Source organism: Heterodontus francisci, chromosome 14, assembly GCF_036365525.1.
Source record: "Heterodontus francisci isolate sHetFra1 chromosome 14, sHetFra1.hap1, whole genome shotgun sequence".
Classification (NCBI taxonomy): domain Eukaryota; kingdom Metazoa; phylum Chordata; class Chondrichthyes; order Heterodontiformes; family Heterodontidae; genus Heterodontus; species Heterodontus francisci.
This window is the reverse complement of record NC_090384.1, coordinates 15,898,282-15,905,707: the sequence shown is the minus strand read 5'-3', so window position 1 is coordinate 15,905,707 and position 7,426 is coordinate 15,898,282. Positions and strand designations below refer to the sequence as shown.

Here is a 7,426-nt window from a genome sequence, read left to right as displayed (position 1 = left end):
TCACAATGAAAACCATAACAACCCAGAGACAGGAGGAGTGGACAAAATACAGCAATCTGGCACAAAATGTGCATTTGTATTTGAGAAAGCAACGAGCAGAGAGCTTGAGAACAATTGCATTCATCAAATCCATTCTAATCTGGGAAGAACATTGGAGAGAGGATTGGAAACACTGTATGAAGGAACTGTGCTAATCATTAAAGGGAAAGAGCAATCAGAGACAAAAAAGACAGTAATCCAACAGGAGACTTCATTCTGACCGTGAGTGAGTGAAGAAAGTCTTCAATAGATAATTTAGTCAATTAGATCCTGGAGATTGAAGAGCAGTAGTTAGAACACAGAGCAAAGATCAGGACTGATCTGCTTAGAAGGTATATCAGTGAGTTCAGGGCTTTAACCCTGAAAGGGCACATCCTTTACTGAGAGGGCATCAGGAATCTTTGTAATACTGAACTGAGCAATTTTAGCCTTTCAGTCTCAGGTTGTGGAAAGACTCCTAAAATGTACAGCAGTGTGGAATCATTCTCAGTTGCCCTGGTGAAGATGGCTGCAAAGGAAGATGAAAGTTGTCAGCAGGAAATATCAAACACCCTCCATACACTGGGGTGTCATCACCCAGAAACAGTATTAAAGACCTGCCATGACTATCTGTCCCAACACAGCACGCTGACAGTTCCACAGCAGGTTGTAATATTGGATAGCATGACGAATATTATCAAGGACACCATTGATCAAATTAGCCCAGCACTAGCGCAGAAAGTTATCTCTTTGGCTACACTGTGGATGACAACGTTAACAGAAGAACAAGCTGACAGCCAGGAAGCTGCATGCAATCTCCTGGTTGCCACGAGCTTCAGATTTATTAATGAAGTTGTCCAGTTGACGATGGAGAATTTCAAACAAGGGCACCTTCCTCATATGTACATGGTGAAGACCTTGACCAAAATGTCAATGGAAAATGTGTACGGCATGGTGCCTTTTCTCAAATCTATCATGGGAACCATGATTCCAGTTCTCATTGGAGTTAAAGAAGATGAGCTGAAGTCTGTATTCACCTCAGCAATGGGTAGCTTTAGCAAGAGCATCCTGATCTATCTGGAAAATATAGAGAAAGCCTCAGACCCTACAGTGACCAAAAGGTCTTTCTCCACAGAGATCAACATTGTCTATAGTTTGTTGTTCAAGGTCTGGCTCGAGAAGGAGCCCACCAAGTTGAACATCCCAACAGTGGAAGCTCTAGGCTATGTCAGCTCCCTGCTACCCAAGGACAGACTAGAGGAAGAGCTGCCCAAGTTAATTTTAGGCATCCTGTCTCTCTACAAGAAACAAGTGGGGCATTGTTCAATCACAGAGTGTCTGTGCCGGGTACTGGATATTGCCACGGAGATGAGGTGTCTCGGACTGAAAACTCAGATGGACAATCTGCTTAACAATCTCCACCAGCAGATTTGTCTTTCAGTGGACTTTAATAATCAACTAGCCGTGAAGAACCACACTGAGTTCCTTCGCTGTTTCACAGTTTTGGCCCCGGCTTACACAGACACATTGGTCAACTTCCTCTTAACTAAGTTAGAGAATGCTGACCAACAAATGAGAGTAGGAACTCTCAGTGTACTGAGACACCTCATCAGCTCAGTCTCCTCACACTTAGAGGGGAAGAAGACTCAGATTGTGGCTGCAATAAAACTAGTTCTTCAAAGCAAGAGCAGAAATCAGGAAAAGAAGATAATTGCTCAGGTGATATGTGCCATGGCCCAGCAAGGTTACCTTGAGCCAGAGGGAGGAAAGGTAATGTTGGAATTCCTCATCCGACAGTGTGCTGCAACTGTTGATTCAGGGACCCTGGTACCATCCGATAATCATCCAGATCAGGTTACCGATGAAGATTTAGTTACAGTGTGTGATACAGTGATGTTTATGATCACAAATACAGTGAAGATGGAGGATGTTCTCTGGCCATTCTTATTAGAGTGTGTCACTATGACCCAGTACACTAAGGCTTTAACAACAATCTGCAATTGTTTAGCACAGCTAGGGAAAAGGAAATTGCAAGCCAGCAATAAGAGCTTTTCACTTACTTCCAATGAAGATGCCAATCTCCCCAAAGCCCAGGCACTGCTGGCCCGACTCCTTATCGTGTCCTGTTGCCCATATCAGGGAGGAGGTCGAGGAGCTGCTGCACTGAGACTATTACAAGTCCTGAGCTTCAGTATCCACCCAGCAACAGTGACAGGGTGGGAAGAGGAGCTTCCGTCACTTGCTGACCATTTACTGGAGAACTCAGAGGAGTCTCTGTCCCAACAAGAATGGGAGGGGAAATTGTTGTTGCTTTTGTCTAGAACTCTACATAACATTGACAATGAGGAATGGACAAGTAAGCTGAGTGATGAACTGTGTAAACAGATCAACAACGACCATCACTCCCCACAAGAGAAAGGCTTTCTCTATAAATCTCTCGGCTCAGTGCTCCGTCATGTCCCCAGTAAGAACATAAAGGAGCAGCTTCACCAACTGCTACTGAGTGTACAGCACAGTGAGAATGCAGAGAGAGAAGGAGCAGCTGTTGCCATTGGTTTCTGTGCTATGACCCACTTTGATGATACCCGCAGTATTCTGGAGGAGTTTGCTAATTCTAGCTTAAAGAACACTAATACTTTCTTCACTATTTTTAGGGACAAGCCTGATGTGGATCTGGACAAAGCTAAGAGCACACTGGTTCTGTGCTATGGGAACATGGCACTCTATTCCCCTGAGGATGTAGTTCTATCCAGAATTGAGACCCACATTTTGCCAGCTGTGATTAACCAATTTATTACAAGTGTGCAGGGGATAAAGACCGAATCCAAGGATCTCACACTAAAGCTCAGTCTAATAAAGTCTGTGACTCTGATAGCCAGATCCCTGCAATCGAATCACCAGAGAGTTCCCTTCAACTTTAGCAGAAAAAGGGAGCTGCTGATATACATGCAGGACCTTATTGAGGCCGAGCCACCAGAGCTGCTGCTGAGCCCTGTTCGACAGTTAGCCATGTCTGCCTGCATGTATCTCATACAACTACATACTGATTCAAACCAAACTGACACCTTGCAATTGATTCAAACCTGCCTAACCAGTACTTTCAGCCTGATACCTTCAGAAATGGACAAGGACAAAGACACGGATAGTAACGCCAAAGAGACAGCCACACTTTACAAACAAACCATAACTGCCCTGCAACAGCTTCTGAAGCAAATACTACTTCAGGACCTGTCCCCTGAAGGTCTTCAGGCCATATTTAACCAGATAGAAGAGTGGATCATGTCAACAAAGGACTATGAACGAGAGAGAGCCATGGACACTACTTTAGAGCTGCTGAAATGTTACTTGGAGACAGTCAATGTTAAAAATGTAGTGCCATTAAATAACATGGGGACTCTGATTGGAGGACTGATGCCATGCTGTGCTGATCCATTGCTACCCATTGGTCAGATGGCTGTGGACAGTTTGTACATTATCCTGTCCATTCAATTATCATATGAAGGCACCAATCTGAATCAGCATAAGGAGCAGCTCGAGGTTCTGAAAGCAGTCAGAGAACAGTTCATCAACCCTGACAGTTCTGTCCTCTTTCAAACATGCACTCGGATCACTGAAGTCATTTCCAACTGTTTGCCTCATGACCAGCTGGGCAATTTGCTCTTCACGGTTTTTAAAGCACTGTCCAGCCAACACCTCAGCTGTTCCAGTGCAGCCGCTGTCCTCATGAAAACCATAATTAAAAGACGTGGCAGTGAACTTCGGGACCAGGTCTCAGAGATTCTTGATCTGCTGAAGGTTCAGTTACAGTCACTTCCTTCAGAGGCAGTGAAACTTTCAGTTCTACATGGTATTGCCATTCTAGCCTCACACAACACGCCAACAGTTGTGTCCCACCTCCTTACTTTCCCTGTTCCTTTGGACGAGTACATCAGTGACATCTGGAGAAGACTGGCAGAAGAGACAGAATGTGCCATGAGTACAATGGGGGAGCTGCTGAATATACTGAACAAACAGTTATCGAATGAGGAAAGGAGACCCTGTCCCATCAGTGAGGACCCAACACAATATTCAACTCTCGAGTCCCTGGCTGCTGTGTGTGCTTTGTATGTGATGATAACCACACCCGAGTCAAAAGAGACTCTAATCAAATTATTCCCCCAATTATTCAGCACCCTGCTTATCCATCACATTTCCTCTGTCCATGTTCGTCTGCCCAAGGTTTTTGTTCCCCATCACGAATCGAAGCACAGAGAATTCTCAGCTGAGCCTCAGACATTGAGCAGCAGAGATGTGTGTATGAACTGTGTTGAGATGCTAATGGAGTTGCTGAATCAGTCAAACCATCAACAAGTGGTACATTTCATGGTGGAAAGAGGAGGCTGGGACCAGATGATGGATCTACGCAAGTCCCACAGAGGGGTTATTCTGCTGGCTAAAGCAATGGTCCGTTGTGCTGGCCCTAGTCTGACTCCAATTGTAGCACACCTCTCAGCTTTCATCCTTACTATAGAAGAGTGTCAGAAAGTCACTGTGGCTGCCTTCTTTGGAGAGCTTTTAAAGTCTCCACTGGTCTCACAGCTTCAGCTCACAGACATCCTGATGAACAGATTGCTTCGATGTCTGTTTAATACATCTTCAGTCGTCCAGTTTCTTTGTGTTCGGGGCCTGAGCAACGTTACAACTGGAGCTCCTCACAGACTAGAAAAATATTCTCGGCCAGTGCTTTGTGCGATGACTGGTCTGATGGAAAACGGGGAGAACGACAATGAGGTGCTAATGTTTGAGGTGTTGTTATGCCTCTCAAAGCATTTAGAACAGTTGAGAGCAAATACTGTCAGACCCTTTGTACTGAAAATCGTTACTGGGATACAACCATTCTTTGATGCTAAGTGTGATAAGGTGCAGGCTGAAGCATTTAGCGTGTTGGGAAGCTTAGCCAAGTGTGGAAATAGAGATCCCAAAACCTACTTCTACGGACAGATCCATTCACACCTGGTTTGCTTGTTGCTGCACCTGGGTGGAAACAGCAAGGAAGTGTCTAGGTCTTGTAACTCAACACTGCGTTTGGTCATCCCCCTTATTGGCTCAGCTGAGGCATCCTCAAAGATTGAGAAGCATTTAGGGGAGATCACCCTGAACTACACGGAGTTCCTGAGAGACGTTTCAAAACAATTCATCAAAGATTTCCCTGATAGGATCCACTCATATGTTACAGACTGTATGTCCTTCTTCAAGAACTCACAGAAGCAGATCCAAGCAAATGCAATCGTCCTTTCAGTTTTCTTTTTCCAACGTCCAGAAGAATGTTCAAAACCTGCCCAGAGAGTCACATGGTGGAAAAAATGTAAATATTACAGCTGAGGTCAATCATGTGATGGAATCCAACACAGGCCCTGATCCTCCTCCAGCTCCTCTTCAACACAGGCCCTGATCCTCCTCCACCTGCTCTTCAACACAGGCCCTGATCCTCCTTCAGCTCCTCTTCAACACAGGCCCTGATCCTCCTCCACCTCCTCTTCAACACAGGCCCTGATCCTCCTCCACTCCTCTTCAACACAGGCCCTGATCCTCCTCCAGCTCCTCTTCAACACAGGCCCTGATCCTCCTCCACCTCCTCTTCAACACAGTCCCTGATCCTCCTTCAGCTCCTCTTCAACACAGGCCCTGATCCTCCTCCACCTCCTCTTCAACACAGGCCCTGATCCTCCTCCACTCCTCTTCAACACAGTCCCTGATCCTCCTCCACCTCCTCTTCAACACAGGCCCTGATCCTCCTCCAGCTCCTCTTCAACACAGTCCCTGATCCTACTCCACCTCCTCTTCAACATAGGCCCTGATCCTCCTCCACTCCTCTTCAACACAGTCCGTGATCCTCCTCCACCTCCTCTTCAACATAGGCCCTGATCCTCCTCCACTCCTCTTCAACACCGTCCCTGATCCTCCTCCACCTCCTCTTCAACACAGGCCCTGATCCTCCTCCACTCCTCGTCAACATAGGCCCTGATCCTCTTCCACCTTCTCAACACAGAAACAGATGTTAGACCACCTCTTCATCTACTTAGCAACAAATTTTGATCATTTCTAAAAGATGTTTTGTAAATTTCTTTATTATAAATAAACTGAAATCCTGTTGTGTCATTATAATTGTTGTTTGATCTTTAAACAGTGCAGTGCCAGCTCTGATTTAGAGACAAATCCTACCCCTCAGTCTATAAAATTCCTCACTGGATCTGGTTGCTATTTTATTTTTCGGAACAGTTCCCATTCTCAAATACACTGAGTACCTTGGAACAAATTTACTGCATGCACTACTGACTAGGCAAAACCTGAGCCTGTTCTGGTAACTGGAACAGTGTACTTTATGTACTGATATTGCACCATTTTTTTTTGTTCATCCTGTATCGCGATACTAGACAATGCTCCACTAGTTCACACTGAGCTTTGACCGAATATGGTGCACTGAGACATTAACACGGTCTCATCACAACCCACAATGCAGTTTCAATCCATTGCAGGGACTTGGTACAGCAAGCAGGGAAGGTCTACTCCTACAAAGCTGGTTGCAATGCCCAGTGCAAATCCTGGCAGTGCCTTGCTCCAGCAAAAGCGAGAGGCCTGTGTAGTATAAGGTTGGAAAGGATTAATACTGAAAACAGTGAGAGAGAGATCCCTCCCACTGTTTGATGTAGACCCAGTAAAAACACATATCGCAAAAATACATAAGAACTTAATTAAAACAAAGGGGCCTGTAACACAACAATGAACAGTGTTTTGAAGCGGGATGAGTACAGAGGGGCACAGTACACTGATAGCCAAAGAATTGTAGATATGATTATAGAAAAGGTATTGAGGAGGATCTAAGAAACTAGGAGTCGTCATGGACACCAGATATGATTAAACTCATTATAGACAATGGGAAACTGAAGTTTTGAACAGGTTCTCACAGCCAAATAAGGAATTATCATTATGTCATTATACCAGACCCCTATGAGTAAGTAAGAGGGGCGGGTCTTAGAAACAAGATTTAACCCCTGGCTGAAACTGAGGAAGGTACGAGAACCCCGGGGAAGAACACTCGAGAAGATACCCTGAGCCAGGGACTCAGAGAACAGAAGAGCAGGCGCAAGTCCGAGGCAGATCACCTCGTATCTTGACGGGTAGTATACTGTACAAGTAGTGACAGCTTGTATTTGATGATTTAGTGTGTGAATAAAATATTGAGATACCTTTCACCAATCGGATTCCGTGGATTCTTTAAGAGTAGAGTGCATGTTAGGCACAACAATGAGCAATGATGTAACAGTCACATCAGATAAGCTTGAGAAGAAGAAGGTATAGCAGCACGAAGGATGCAAGCTTATGTGGCTTGCAAAGAGTGTATAAAGTAACTGTAAATAATAGAGTTGCT

At 45.0% G+C, this 7,426-nt stretch overlaps 1 pseudogene; it reads left to right on the top strand.

Moving 5' to 3' along the window:
* Positions 1–501: 501 nt before the first annotated feature.
* On the top strand, positions 502–5,379 carry LOC137376880 (maestro heat-like repeat-containing protein family member 1 pseudogene; annotated as a pseudogene).
* Positions 5,380–7,426: the final 2,047 nt, after the last annotated feature.